Consider the following 14,869-nt stretch of genomic DNA (forward strand, 5'->3'; position numbering starts at 1 on the left):
AAGCTCAATGTCTATCATGACCTCTCTTTTAGAATGTCCAAGAGCAAGCAAACTATTCCTCCAGGAGAGGGCGCCAACAGACTACTAAAGAGATCATCATTACTCAAAGAAAACCCCAAAAACCAATGCATGATAGGAATAAACAGGTAACTTTCTTTGGAGTGGAAGCGGAGAGATCGCACCAGAGGCCAATTCTAGATCTTATCACACCTGTGGTCACTGCAGCAGCAGGTGAATCCACTTTGTCCAAAAGGGATCTATTCCATTCAATTGCAAATGATCTAGATAAGACAGAGAACTGCAGCACGGGACATAGCCGAGTTGGTCAGGTTGAGTGGTGATGAGTTTGCTATTTGGATGAATAAAGAAAGTCAAAAGTGTGAAAGATAAAAAACAAAAGGAGGAAGTGTGAAAAGTGAATGGGCCAAATTGAGGTGCATATGAAGACGTATGCTTTCTTCCAATTCATTAAATCGGGCTAATATGAATCAGGTGAATTGAGTTCTGCTTTTGGAAACTGGGTTAAGAAGGGGTGCACCGGTCCTGGAGGTACTGCAATACCAGGTCAATGCGTGGAGTGGACAGAGCAAGCTCTTTTTCCATCTCCCTGTTCTAAAAATCCATTTAATATATGGTCCCCAGATAGGGGACGTATCAGATATTAAACCGATAAGAACAGATTTTTTGATTTAATGAAGCTTTCCAAAGCACCACAAAAAATGCATGACCGAAGTCACACCAAAAACAGTGCAAAGGCTAGGATTCGTGTGGATCCCACCGTGAGGAGAGGGTCCCCAAAAATCAACCCCGTCCCTCCGAGCCAGAAGGCCACAGCAAGGGTCAGGGATCTTCGGTGCTCCCCCAAGCCGAAGCCTGGTTGAGCCTTGTCGTTGCTCCCAGCGTCCACCCAGGCATCTTACCCAAGTGGAGTAGAGAGCTACTAGTTGTTGGTTTCGCAGCCGAAACTGCCCGGACCGTCAACCGGTGTTGGTTTCTCAGCCCAAGGCTAACCGGACCTCCAACCGGGTGTTGGTTTCTCAGCCGAAGCTGACCCAGACCTCCAACCGGGTGTTGGTTTCTCAGCCGAAGCTCACCCGGACCTCCAACCAGGTGTTAGTTTCTCAGCCCAAAGCTGACCAGACCTCCAGCCGGGATTATAAAAATTTCCCTTCCTAGCCAGAAGGCCGGGATAGGGTAATATGCTCAAAAAGTATGAAAAGGCAAGGTACGGTGTGCTACAGAGCCCAAGGCTTGCCGGGGTCCCAAGCCAGCAAGCTCAGACTCACTCCAGGGTCGTCAGTCCTGGGGCACGTTGTACCATAGCCCCCCATCCTTACTCAGTCTAATAGCCTCGATCCTGGTAGGGCCATGTTTTCCACTAGATGAATATACTATCCACCCGGAGTACTAGCAAGCGCAACCTTCCAGTGTGCATTGTATCATTGTACTAAGGTGGCCTGGAGCTTAAACCACCTTTTCGAACAACACTACACTTGATCTTAGCCAAAAGGCCGAGAAGCGATAACCAGAATTGGTTTGGGCCTCGAGTGGCACCCTGGCCTATGCCGGACACATCTTAGGGAGAGAGAGCGAGAGGGAGACAAACCCACGCCTACAGAAGACATTTTGTCACCCAAGCCAACCCTTGAAAAGGCTGCTTTGCAGAGCAAAAACAAGAAGAATGGTGCGTTTTGCAGCCGCCGCCCCCCACTGCAATGAATCTGAATAACTCCTCCTTTAGGGCGCAAGCAACTCCCCTCCCCCTTGCAGTCTTTCCAATTCACGATACAAAAAGACGGACAGGACAGGTTGCCTGACTTTCCGTCACTGCCACCCTTTGCCATCCTTACCCGTAGAAAGCCCTTTCATCATCCCCAAACCCTAATCTTTTCCCTTTCCTTCCCAGCCCCCAAACCCTGCCCTCTGTACCCTTCTCACCACCCGCATCCCTTCTCCTGTCATCCCCCTACCACCCGGGAAAAAAAGAGCTTGCCCCCTCCTTACACTAGCCCACCCTCCCACCCAAAGAACAACTTCTGCTGCGCAGCTTGTTTTCTAGGCAGCAGCGCTATTGTGATGTCAGCGGGGGCATTGTGACAAGCCGCCAGTGTTCCGTCTCTTCATGTTGTGCACAGTTCAAACGGAAAATACATCAACAGGCAGACTACAGAAAAGCTTACTATCAAAGGTTAGAGGGGGGCTTTCTCAGAGGGCTTTTTACAGTTTTTCTATTCCCAATTAGCCGTTTAAGTGTACTTATTGAAAGTAGTAATTCTTTCATAGGCCGCCCTTTCTTAGTATTTGACGTTCCTTATATTGCGGTATGAGGCTTTGCAGCAGGTTGCAAACATTCATCACCCATGACTGTCCCCAATTGAGCTCAGAAGCTCAATGTCTATCATGACCTCTCTTTTAGAATGTCCAAGAGCAAGCAAACTATTCCTCCAGGAGAGGGCGCCAACAGACTACTAAAGAGATCATCATTACTCAAAGAAAACCCCAAAAACCAATGCATGATAGGAATAAACAGGTAACTTTCTTTGGAGTGGAAGCGGAGAGATCGCACCAGATGCCAATTCTAGATCTTATCACACCTGTGGTCACTGCAGCAGCAGGTGAATCCACTTTGTCCAAAAGGGATCTATTCCATTCAATTGCAAATGATCTAGATAAGACAGAGAACTGCAGCACGGGACATAGCCGAGTTGGTCAGGTTGAGTGGTGATGAGTTTGCTATTTGGATGAATAAAGAAAGTCAAAAGTGTGAAAGATAAAAAACAAAAGGAGGAAGTGTGAAAAGTGAATGGGCCAAATTGAGGTGCATATGAAGACGTATGCTTTCTTCCAATTCATTAAATCGGGCTAATATGAATCAGGTGAATTGAGTTCTGCTTTTGGAAACTGGGTTAAGAAGGGGTGCACCGGTCCTGGAGGTACTGCAATACCAGGTCAATGCGTGGAGTGGACAGAGCAAGCTCTTTTTCCATCTCCCTGTTCTAAAAATCCATTTAATATATGGTCCCCAGATAGGGGACGTATCAGATATTAAACTGATAAGAACAGATTTTTTTTGATTTAACAGCATCTTTATTATCATGCACTACTCACAAAAAGGTAACAAACCGTGTACAGTGCCGCAGCCCCGTACACACAGAACTATACAATCCTTCTTACATAGCCATAGAGTACGACGCACTAAACTATACATCACACTCCTATGCTTATCCATAACACTCAAGCTGAAAGAAAAAGTTAGACAATAAATAACGACGAACCGGCGATTGGGGGATGGGGGTAGGGGAAAAGGGGGATAGGGTGGGGAAATCACAGGCCCGAAGCTTTATTGAAAGACGCACATAACGGGAAAAGGAGGGAGGGGGCATGGAAGAGGTCTAAACCTCCTCCTCGGCGCTGTCGTCCGGACTGTCCATGATGGAATAGTCTCTGAGCAGGCTGTGGATCAGCCTGCGGCAATCCTGGATAGACATCCTCTCCCTCTTCAAGATGAGCCGGTTCCTGGCGACCCAAATAGCGTCCTTAAAGCAGTTCATAAGGCGCCAAGCCTCCTGGATGGCTCCAACGGTGTGAGTCCCAGGGAAGAGTCCATAAAGTACGGAATGGTACGATAGGCTCCCTCTGGGGACGGAGTTCCTCAGGTCATCCTCCAGGGCAACCAACAGGCGCTGTGCGAAACGGCAGTCCCAAAAGGCGTGCAGCGATGTTTCCTCCACGAAGGGGCACCTTGGGCAGTACCGGGTTTTGCACAGGTTCCGGGCGTGCATGAATGACCGGACGGGCAGTCCGCCCTGTATCGCCATCCATGACAAGTCCTTGTGCCCGTTGGTCAATCCAGCCGATGACACGTTTGTCCAAACAGTCTCCAGTGTGTCGTGATGAAGTCCTGGAATGTTCTCCATTTCGTCCTTGGCTCTGATGAGTTTGTGGATAGTCTTTGGCTTCCACAAATCAGGCTTGAGTCCCTCCAGTTGGTGTTCCCTCACAAACCGAACCACGTCTCCGTAGAACCATGGCGCCGTCCAGTTGTAGGGGAAGGAGCTGTCCCACTTGTCCCAGCCTAACCGTCTCCAAAGGGGGAGCAGGAAGAAGCGAGACATGGACCCACCCGCGGAACCTCTCTTGACTCGCAGAGTTCGGCGAACGCAGTCACATACGAAGGAGGATCGCAGGAGGGTGGGGATATCGGGTACGCCCTTCCCACCCTTGCGAGGATCCTTGTACATGATGCTCCGCTTTACTCTGTCCATCTTGGATCCCCAGACAAAACGAAACACCGTCCTGGTAATGGCCCTGCACACGGTGGCAAGGGGGGGCCAGGCCTGGGCCGTGTACTGCAGCACGGGCAGTACCTCGTTACGCAGGACCAGTGCTTTGCCCTCACAGGTGAGGCGTCTGAGGCTCCACAGACCGATCCGTTGGGTGATCTTGGTCAAGCGTTCCTCCCAGGACTTGAGGGCTGCTCCTTCCTTCCCGAACCAGACTCCAAGAACCTTGATGAAATCTGGCTGGATGCTGAAAGGGAAGGGGGCGGAAGAGGCCGGCTGCCAGTCCCCGAAGAGCATGGCTTCCGACTTCCCGCAGTTGACTTTGGCTCCCGAAGCCCGTCCGAAGGTCTCACAGGTCTGGACGAGGGTGTCGACTGAGCGCCGGTCCGCGCAGAAGACGGTCACGTCGTCCATGTAGAGCGAGCACTTGACCTCGAAGCGTTCTGGTCCTGGTGCGGTGATCCCTCTGATCTCTCCATTCCGCCGGATAGCCTCTGCAAAGAGTTCTATAACACAAACAAAAAGAAGAGGTGACAGAGGACAGCCTTGTCTGACCCCTGAGAGGACCGGGAAGGGGTCAGTCTTCCAGCCGTTTACCAACACCGAGCTGTGAATATCAAAATACATTAGTTGGACATACAAACAAAACATGTTACCCAAACCTAACCTGTGCAGAGCTTTGCCCAGGAACTCATGGGAAACACGGTCGAAGGCCTTTTCCTGATCCAACGAGATCAGGGCTGCGTGCACCCGGCGGGCTTTGATGTACTCGACCGTGTCCCGCATGAGAGCCAGGCTGTCTGCGATGCGACGTCCGGGGATGCCGCAGGTCTGATCCGGGTGGATGATCCATCCGATAACCGTCTTCAGTCTCGTTGCCATCGTCTTGGCCAGGATCTTGTAGTCGACATTCAGAAGGGTGATGGGACGCCAATTCTTCAGGTCGCACCTCTCTCCTTTACGCTTGTACAGGATCGTGACCATTCCTTCCCTCAGAGATGGAGGCATTCTGCCCTCCACCACCATCTCCTCATACAGCCCTAACAGGTCCGGACAGATTAGGTCTCCCAGCGCTACATAGAGCTCTGCTGGGAGGCCGTCACTGCCCGGTGTCCTGCCAGAACTAAAGGATTTGGCGGCCGAGAGCAGCTCGTCCACCGTCAGAGGAACGTCCATGGCCGCCGCGTCTGCAGGGTCAAGATGGTTAGTGATACCTGACAGGAACTTATCGGCGGCCTCGGGGTCAGTAGTCTTGCGGGCGTAGAGTTCGCTGTAGAAGTCGCTGACGACCTTCATCACATTCTCTTTCCCGCGTCGCATGCTTCCACTCTCGTCTCGTAGTTCATTCATGGGCGTGTGACCGGCGTGGAGTTTCCTGAAAAAGAACGAGTTACATTTCTCACCCTTCTCCAGGTTCTCCACTTTGGAACGGAAGACAATTCGCTCGGACTCCTCCTCGAAGTGCCTTTTCAGGCTCCTCTTAGTCTCCTCCAGCTCCTCTCTCACGTCCCAGCCGCATCGAAGAAGGTCCTGCAGGGAACGCAGCTCACGCTGGAGTCTCCTGAAGTCCCTCCTCTTCAGACACGCCTGTTGTTGACTCTTTGCCTGAAAGAAGAAACGGAACTCGAGTTTAACGTATTCCCACCAGTCAGAAACAGACTGGAAGCCCGCCTTGTAGGCCCGCCACGTGGAGTAGGCAGCTCTAAGCTCCTCCAGAATCTCACCCTTTTCCAGCAGAGAGCAGTTCAGCTTCCAGGAGCCCGGGCCAATGGGGAAGCCATGGCCCAGCACACCTTGAAAGTGAATGGCTCTGTGGTCAGAGAAGAAGCAGGGGACCATCGAGTGCCCACTCCGCCCAACCGCCCGAGAGGTAAACACAAAGTCAATCCTGGAACGCAGCGAGCCATCGGATCGGCACCATGAATAGTTCACAGATCCGTGTCCGATGGAGCCAACAACGTCCACAAGAGAGGCTTCGGTCACCATCTCAATGAGCAGTTTGGATGTGACGTCCAACTTGGCAGCCGTTCCAGAACTGCGTCCATCCTCCTCAATCGGGCAGTTGAAATCCCCGGCCATCACTACCGTCCTGGCGGTAGCGAGCTGAGGGCGCAGGGCTTGGAGGAGCTCCAGTCGATCGCTCTTCACAGGAGAAGCATACACATTGATGAACCTGACAGGTTCTCCCGCCCAGGTGCCATCCACGAGCAGTAACCTGCCGCAGACGATTTCCTGAACAGAGTCCAATGTGAAGGCGCTTCCCCTGATCAGCACGGCGACCCCCGCGGACCTACAGTCGCCCCCGCCAGACCAGTAGGATGGGCCATGGGTCCACTCCCTGGCCAGATGGTTGAAGGACCTAGAAGAGGGAAGGGGGCATTCCTGCAGGAAAAATACATCACTAGACTGAGTGTTAAGGAACGCAAAAATTGTCTGACGTCGGAACTTGTCTCTGATGCTCCTAACATTAATGGAAAAGATGTTAATGTTAGCAGTCATTGGAGGAAAGAGAAAGTTAGAGCAGGCGGTGTGCCTTAGTTACCACTCCGGTCGGGCGGTTCTTCCTCTTTGGCACCTGCTGGTAAGGGTATCTCCAGCAGACCCTCTTCTTCTAGCTGATCGAGCAGGGATGGTGCCTCAGTGGCTTCCGACTCCTCCATTTCTTCTTCGGCCACAAGGGACTCCACCATCTGCTCCAACACGTCCGGTTCTGGGAGGAGGCCATCCTCCTCTTCCTGGGGTGGATTGAGGTCCACAATGAACAGCTTGGAAGGTTCTGCGACAGGACTATCTTCCACCTTCCTTTTCCTTTGGCCTGTACCTGAGGAGACAAGAGCTGGAAAATCCTCCTCGGTGAAAAGTGCAAGAGTGCTGAGGCCCTCTGCTCTCATGGTCTGGGGAGGGAGAGTGGGCTTTGGGGGGGGGGTGAGGAGACCAACTGAGGAGTAGGGAAATGAGGTGGAGGTAGTGGAATCCTCAGTAGGGTTGGCCGGGGGGGGAGGGGTTTGGACAGGGGTGACAGGGGGGGGGACCAGGGAGGGGGCAACAGTTTTCTTACCCTTCTTTTTCCTGGACTCCGTGGCTGCTGGGGCATCGGCTGGAGCCACGGTCGCCGGGTTCTTGGCCGCCTTGTCCTTGGCCTCTGTGGCCTTGGTCGTAGCTGCCTTGGTCGACGAAGCTGTGACTACCCGATACTGGGTCGCCGCGGCAACCCTTGCCCAGGATTTCTCCCGCTGTGGGCAGTCCTTGTAAAGGTGGTCCACCTGTCCACATAGGTTGCAAGTCTTCTTCTTTGGGCAGTCCTTGGAGCTGTGTCCCGTCACCCGGCAAACCCTGCAGGCGTCCTCCTTGCAGGTCTTCATCGAATGCCCTTTCCCGCCACATTTCCTGCAGTTGTGTGGCATGTCCGGGTAGTAGATGAGACCAAAGGAGTTTCCCAGAGAGAATGTCGGGGGCAGGTGCTGGAGACCATCCTCGGATGCTGGTTCCCTGTAGAGTCGAACGGTTACTGACCACTTACCCGTCCAGAATCCGTTGCCGTTAAGGATGTGGGATGGCTCCCTCACCACTGTGCAGAGACGTCCCAGGAACGTGGAGATGTCTCTTCCTGGGGTGTGCGGGTTCCGCATGGAGACCGTGATCCTCTTTTCATCCCTCTGTATAGGACAGGATCCTAAAAAAGAATGAAAAGGGGAGTCCGGCATCGCTGCGTTCATCGCCTCCCAGTATCTCCTGCAGGCATTCACCGTGGCAAAGGTTACCAGAAAAATGCCAGTCATGAAGGTCTGGACACTCAGGGTTTCCGCCCTGGAGAAGCCCTGATCCAGAATCATCTTCTTGCAGAACACGTCGCTGGACATGTCCGGCAACCTACCATCCACCGCCTTTAGCTTCAGGGCGACCGTCTGCCGCATCCAAGGCTCCAGGGTTGGAGCCTTTTCAGGCAGCGTCCGGGCTCCCTCCGGCTGGCTGGCGTCGGAGGTAGGGGCCTCTTGGGCCGAAGAAGCCTCTGGATGAGCCTTCCTGGAGGTCCCTGGGTCCTGAGCCTTCTTGGCTGCCTTCTCTGGCTTGCTTGCCATGGCTGGTTCCTGCTTGAGTTCCCGGAGCTGGATCTTGGATTCTTCTCCGGGTGTCTTCTCCCGCTGTGTTCCTCCTCGAAGTTCCTCTGGTCTCCCCAAGTCTTCTCCGAGGCTTCGTCTTCTTGCTTCTTTCTGCCAAGCTCTTCTTCCGTCCGATCTCCCTCTTCCGGTCTCGGCTGGGCTTCGGAGCTCGTCTCCCTGATCGTATCTCGTCAAGTGTAGCTAGCTCAGTTTGTTCTGATAAGAACAGATACTACACTTGATCTTAGCCAAAAGGCCGAGAAGCGATAACCAGAATTGGTTTGGGCCTCGAGTGGCACCCTGGCCTATGCCGGACACATCTTAGGGAGAGAGAGCGAGAGGGAGACAAACCCACGCCTACAGAAGACATTTTGTCACCCAAGCCAACCCTTGAAAAGGCTGCTTTGCAGAGCAAAAACAAGAAGAATGGTGCATTTTGCAGCCGCCGCCCCCCACTGCAATGAATCTGAATAACTCCTCCTTTAGGGCGCAAGCAACTCCCCTCCCCCTTGCAGTCTTTCCAATTCACGATACAAAAAGACGGACAGGACAGGTTGCCTGACTTTCCGTCACTGCCACCCTTTGCCATCCTTACCCGTAGAAAGCCCTTTCATCATCCCCAAACCCTAATCTTTTCCCTTTCCTTCCCAGCCCCCAAACCCTGCCCTCTGTACCCTTCTCACCACCCGCATCCCTTCTCCTGTCATCCCCCTACCACCCGGGAAAAAAAGAGCTTGCCCCCTCCTTACACTAGCCCACCCTCCCACCCAAAGAACAACTTCTGCTGCGCAGCTTGTTTTCTAGGCAGCAGCGCTATTGTGATGTCAGCGGGGGCATTGTGACAAGCCGCCAGTGTTCCGTCTCTTCATGTTGTGCACAGTTCAAACGGAAAATACATCAACAGGCAGACTACAGAAAAGCTTACTATCAAAGGTTAGAGGGGGGCTTTCTCAGAGGGCTTTTTACAGTTTTTCTATTCCCAATTAGCCGTTTAAGTGTACTTATTGAAAGTAGTAATTCTTTCATAGGCCGCCCTTTCTTAGTATTTGACGTTCCTTATATTGCGGTATGAGGCTTTGCAGCAGGTTGCAAACATTCATCACCCATGACTGTCCCCAATTGAGCTCAGAAGCTCAATGTCTATCATGACCTCTCTTTTAGAATGTCCAAGAGCAAGCAAACTATTCCTCCAGGAGAGGGCGCCAACAGACTACTAAAGAGATCATCATTACTCAAAGAAAACCCCAAAAACCAATGCATGATAGGAATAAACAGGTAACTTTCTTTGGAGTGGAAGCGGAGAGATCGCACCAGATGCCAATTCTAGATCTTATCACACCTGTGGTCACTGCAGCAGCAGGTGAATCCACTTTGTCCAAAAGGGATCTATTCCATTCAATTGCAAATGATCTAGATAAGACAGAGAACTGCAGCACGGGACATAGCCGAGTTGGTCAGGTTGAGTGGTGATGAGTTTGCTATTTGGATGAATAAAGAAAGTCAAAAGTGTGAAAGATAAAAAACAAAAGGAGGAAGTGTGAAAAGTGAATGGGCCAAATTGAGGTGCATATGAAGACGTATGCTTTCTTCCAATTCATTAAATCGGGCTAATATGAATCAGGTGAATTGAGTTCTGCTTTTGGAAACTGGGTTAAGAAGGGGTGCACCGGTCCTGGAGGTACTGCAATACCAGGTCAATGCGTGGAGTGGACAGAGCAAGCTCTTTTTCCATCTCCCTGTTCTAAAAATCCATTTAATATATGGTCCCCAGATAGGGGACGTATCAGATATTAAACTGATAAGAACAGATGAGATTACATCCGCAATTTTCAGAAAACGGTCATCGGCCACCACACAAAAGCGCAGTGCCGCAGGTGATCGCCTCCCGAGCCCAGGAACCACCAGCCATAAGGGGACGTAAGCACCAAAAGGCGCAACAATCCCCGAGGCCGGCAGTTGTGCAAGCCCGGGCCCCTCCCAGCCAAGACCAAGGCAAACCCAATGAAGGGACTACACTTGATCTTAGCCAAAAGGCCGAGAAGCGATAACCAGAATTGGTTTGGGCCTCGAGTGGCACCCTGGCCTATGCCGGACACATCTTAGGGAGAGAGAGCGAGAGGGAGACAAACCCACGCCTACAGAAGACATTTTGTCACCCAAGCCAACCCTTGAAAAGGCTGCTTTGCAGAGCAAAAACAAGAAGAATGGTGCGTTTTGCAGCCGCCGCCCCCCACTGCAATGAATCTGAATAACTCCTCCTTTAGGGCGCAAGCAACTCCCCTCCCCCTTGCAGTCTTTCCAATTCACGATACAAAAAGACGGACAGGACAGGTTGCCTGACTTTCCGTCACTGCCACCCTTTGCCATCCTTACCCGTAGAAAGCCCTTTCATCATCCCCAAACCCTAATCTTTTCCCTTTCCTTCCCAGCCCCCAAACCCTGCCCTCTGTACCCTTCTCACCACCCGCATCCCTTCTCCTGTCATCCCCCTACCACCCGGGAAAAAAAGAACTTGCCCCCTCCTTACACTAGCCCACCCTCCCACCCAAAGAACAACTTCTGCTGCGCAGCTTGTTTTCTAGGCAGCAGCGCTATTGTGATGTCAGCGGGGGCATTGTGACAAGCCGCCAGTGTTCCGTCTCTTCATGTTGTGCACAGTTCAAACGGAAAATACATCAACAGGCAGACTACAGAAAAGCTTACTATCAAAGGTTAGAGGGGGGCTTTCTCAGAGGGCTTTTTACAGTTTTTCTATTCCCAATTAGCCGTTTAAGTGTACTTATTGAAAGTAGTAATTCTTTCATAGGCCGCCCTTTCTTAGTATTTGACGTTCCTTATATTGCGGTATGAGGCTTTGCAGCAGGTTGCAAACATTCATCACCCATGACTGTCCCCAATTGAGCTCAGAAGCTCAATGTCTATCATGACCTCTCTTTTAGAATGTCCAAGAGCAAGCAAACTATTCCTCCAGGAGAGGGCGCCAACAGACTACTAAAGAGATCATCATTACTCAAAGAAAACCCCAAAAACCAATGCATGATAGGAATAAACAGGTAACTTTCTTTGGAGTGGAAGCGGAGAGATCGCACCAGATGCCAATTCTAGATCTTATCACACCTGTGGTCACTGCAGCAGCAGGTGAATCCACTTTGTCCAAAAGGGATCTATTCCATTCAATTGCAAATGATCTAGATAAGACAGAGAACTGCAGCACGGGACATAGCCGAGTTGGTCAGGTTGAGTGGTGATGAGTTTGCTATTTGGATGAATAAAGAAAGTCAAAAGTGTGAAAGATAAAAAACAAAAGGAGGAAGTGTGAAAAGTGAATGGGCCAAATTGAGGTGCATATGAAGACGTATGCTTTCTTCCAATTCATTAAATCGGGCTAATATGAATCAGGTGAATTGAGTTCTGCTTTTGGAAACTGGGTTAAGAAGGGGTGCACCGGTCCTGGAGGTACTGCAATACCAGGTCAATGCGTGGAGTGGACAGAGCAAGCTCTTTTTCCATCTCCCTGTTCTAAAAATCCATTTAATATATGGTCCCCAGATAGGGGACGTATCAGATATTAAACTGATAAGAACAGATACTACACTTGATCTTAGCCAAAAGGCCGAGAAGCGATAACCAGAATTGGTTTGGGCCTCGAGTGGCACCCTGGCCTATGCCGGACACATCTTAGGGAGAGAGAGCGAGAGGGAGACAAACCCACGCCTACAGAAGACATTTTGTCACCCAAGCCAACCCTTGAAAAGGCTGCTTTGCAGAGCAAAAACAAGAAGAATGGTGCGTTTTGCAGCCGCCGCCCCCCACTGCAATGAATCTGAATAACTCCTCCTTTAGGGCGCAAGCAACTCCCCTCCCCCTTGCAGTCTTTCCAATTCACGATACAAAAAGACGGACAGGACAGGTTGCCTGACTTTCCGTCACTGCCACCCTTTGCCATCCTTACCCGTAGAAAGCCCTTTCATCATCCCCAAACCCTAATCTTTTCCCTTTCCTTCCCAGCCCCCAAACCCTGCCCTCTGTACCCTTCTCACCACCCGCATCCCTTCTCCTGTCATCCCCCTACCACCCGGGAAAAAAAGAGCTTGCCCCCTCCTTACACTAGCCCACCCTCCCACCCAAAGAACAACTTCTGCTGCGCAGCTTGTTTTCTAGGCAGCAGCGCTATTGTGATGTCAGCGGGGGCATTGTGACAAGCCGCCAGTGTTCCGTCTCTTCATGTTGTGCACAGTTCAAACGGAAAATACATCAACAGGCAGACTACAGAAAAGCTTACTATCAAAGGTTAGAGGGGGGCTTTCTCAGAGGGCTTTTTACAGTTTTTCTATTCCCAATTAGCCGTTTAAGTGTACTTATTGAAAGTAGTAATTCTTTCATAGGCCGCCCTTTCTTAGTATTTGACGTTCCTTATATTGCGGTATGAGGCTTTGCAGCAGGTTGCAAACATTCATCACCCATGACTGTCCCCAATTGAGCTCAGAAGCTCAATGTCTATCATGACCTCTCTTTTAGAATGTCCAAGAGCAAGCAAACTATTCCTCCAGGAGAGGGCGCCAACAGACTACTAAAGAGATCATCATTACTCAAAGAAAACCCCAAAAACCAATGCATGATAGGAATAAACAGGTAACTTTCTTTGGAGTGGAAGCGGAGAGATCGCACCAGATGCCAATTCTAGATCTTATCACACCTGTGGTCACTGCAGCAGCAGGTGAATCCACTTTGTCCAAAAGGGATCTATTCCATTCAATTGCAAATGATCTAGATAAGACAGAGAACTGCAGCACGGGACATAGCCGAGTTGGTCAGGTTGAGTGGTGATGAGTTTGCTATTTGGATGAATAAAGAAAGTCAAAAGTGTGAAAGATAAAAAACAAAAGGAGGAAGTGTGAAAAGTGAATGGGCCAAATTGAGGTGCATATGAAGACGTATGCTTTCTTCCAATTCATTAAATCGGGCTAATATGAATCAGGTGAATTGAGTTCTGCTTTTGGAAACTGGGTTAAGAAGGGGTGCACCGGTCCTGGAGGTACTGCAATACCAGGTCAATGCGTGGAGTGGACAGAGCAAGCTCTTTTTCCATCTCCCTGTTCTAAAAATCCATTTAATATATGGTCCCCAGATAGGGGACGTATCAGATATTAAACTGATAAGAACAGATACTACACTTGATCTTAGCCAAAAGGCCGAGAAGCGATAACCAGAATTGGTTTGGGCCTCGAGTGGCACCCTGGCCTATGCCGGACACATCTTAGGGAGAGAGAGCGAGAGGGAGACAAACCCACGCCTACAGAAGACATTTTGTCACCCAAGCCAACCCTTGAAAAGGCTGCTTTGCAGAGCAAAAACAAGAAGAATGGTGCGTTTTGCAGCCGCCGCCCCCCACTGCAATGAATCTGAATAACTCCTCCTTTAGGGCGCAAGCAACTCCCCTCCCCCTTGCAGTCTTTCCAATTCACGATACAAAAAGACGGACAGGACAGGTTGCCTGACTTTCCGTCACTGCCACCCTTTGCCATCCTTACCCGTAGAAAGCCCTTTCATCATCCCCAAACCCTAATCTTTTCCCTTTCCTTCCCAGCCCCCAAACCCTGCCCTCTGTACCCTTCTCACCACCCGCATCCCTTCTCCTGTCATCCCCCTACCACCCGGGAAAAAAAGAGCTTGCCCCCTCCTTACACTAGCCCACCCTCCCACCCAAAGAACAACTTCTGCTGCGCAGCTTGTTTTCTAGGCAGCAGCGCTATTGTGATGTCAGCGGGGGCATTGTGACAAGCCGCCAGTGTTCCGTCTCTTCATGTTGTGCACAGTTCAAACGGAAAATACATCAACAGGCAGACTACAGAAAAGCTTACTATCAAAGGTTAGAGGGGGGCTTTCTCAGAGGGCTTTTTACAGTTTTTCTATTCCCAATTAGCCGTTTAAGTGTACTTATTGAAAGTAGTAATTCTTTCATAGGCCGCCCTTTCTTAGTATTTGACGTTCCTTATATTGCGGTATGAGGCTTTGCAGCAGGTTGCAAACATTCATCACCCATGACTGTCCCCAATTGAGCTCAGAAGCTCAATGTCTATCATGACCTCTCTTTTAGAATGTCCAAGAGCAAGCAAACTATTCCTCCAGGAGAGGGCGCCAACAGACTACTAAAGAGATCATCATTACTCAAAGAAAACCCCAAAAACCAATGCATGATAGGAATAAACAGGTAACTTTCTTTGGAGTGGAAGCGGAGAGATCGCACCAGATGCCAATTCTAGATCTTATCACACCTGTGGTCACTGCAGCAGCAGGTGAATCCACTTTGTCCAAAAGGGATCTATTCCATTCAATTGCAAATGATCTAGATAAGACAGAGAACTGCAGCACGGGACATAGCCGAGTTGGTCAGGTTGAGTGGTGATGAGTTTGCTATTTGGATGAATAAAGAAAGTCAAAAGTGTGAAAGATAAAAAACAAAAGGAGGAAGTGTGAAAAGTGAAT

General features: G+C 50.5%; 4 non-coding genes and 2 pseudogenes across 4 annotated transcripts; all 6 read right to left on the minus strand.

Annotated features, from left to right (window-relative positions):
- Positions 1-527: 527 nt before the first annotated feature.
- LOC142259637 (U2 spliceosomal RNA) lies at positions 528-721 on the minus strand. The gene has a single exon (XR_012728090.1). It is a non-coding gene; the product is annotated as a U2 spliceosomal RNA (small nuclear RNA).
- A 2,190-nt stretch (positions 722-2,911) lies between these two features.
- Positions 2,912-3,118, minus strand: LOC142259557 (U2 spliceosomal RNA; annotated as a pseudogene).
- A 5,443-nt stretch (positions 3,119-8,561) lies between these two features.
- On the minus strand, positions 8,562-8,651 carry LOC142259681 (U2 spliceosomal RNA; annotated as a pseudogene).
- A 1,388-nt stretch (positions 8,652-10,039) lies between these two features.
- Positions 10,040-10,224, minus strand: LOC142259658 (U2 spliceosomal RNA). The gene has a single exon (XR_012728109.1). It is a non-coding gene; the product is annotated as a U2 spliceosomal RNA (small nuclear RNA).
- Positions 10,225-11,817: 1,593 nt separating this feature from the next.
- On the minus strand, positions 11,818-12,008 carry LOC142259536 (U2 spliceosomal RNA). The gene has a single exon (XR_012728014.1). It is a non-coding gene; the product is annotated as a U2 spliceosomal RNA (small nuclear RNA).
- Positions 12,009-13,396: 1,388 nt separating this feature from the next.
- Positions 13,397-13,587, minus strand: LOC142259548 (U2 spliceosomal RNA). The gene has a single exon (XR_012728020.1). It is a non-coding gene; the product is annotated as a U2 spliceosomal RNA (small nuclear RNA).
- Positions 13,588-14,869: the final 1,282 nt, after the last annotated feature.

The sequence above is a fragment of the Anomaloglossus baeobatrachus genome (assembly GCF_048569485.1).
Source record: "Anomaloglossus baeobatrachus isolate aAnoBae1 chromosome 9 unlocalized genomic scaffold, aAnoBae1.hap1 SUPER_9_unloc_2, whole genome shotgun sequence".
In the NCBI taxonomy this organism is placed as follows: Eukaryota; Metazoa; Chordata; class Amphibia; order Anura; family Aromobatidae; genus Anomaloglossus; species Anomaloglossus baeobatrachus.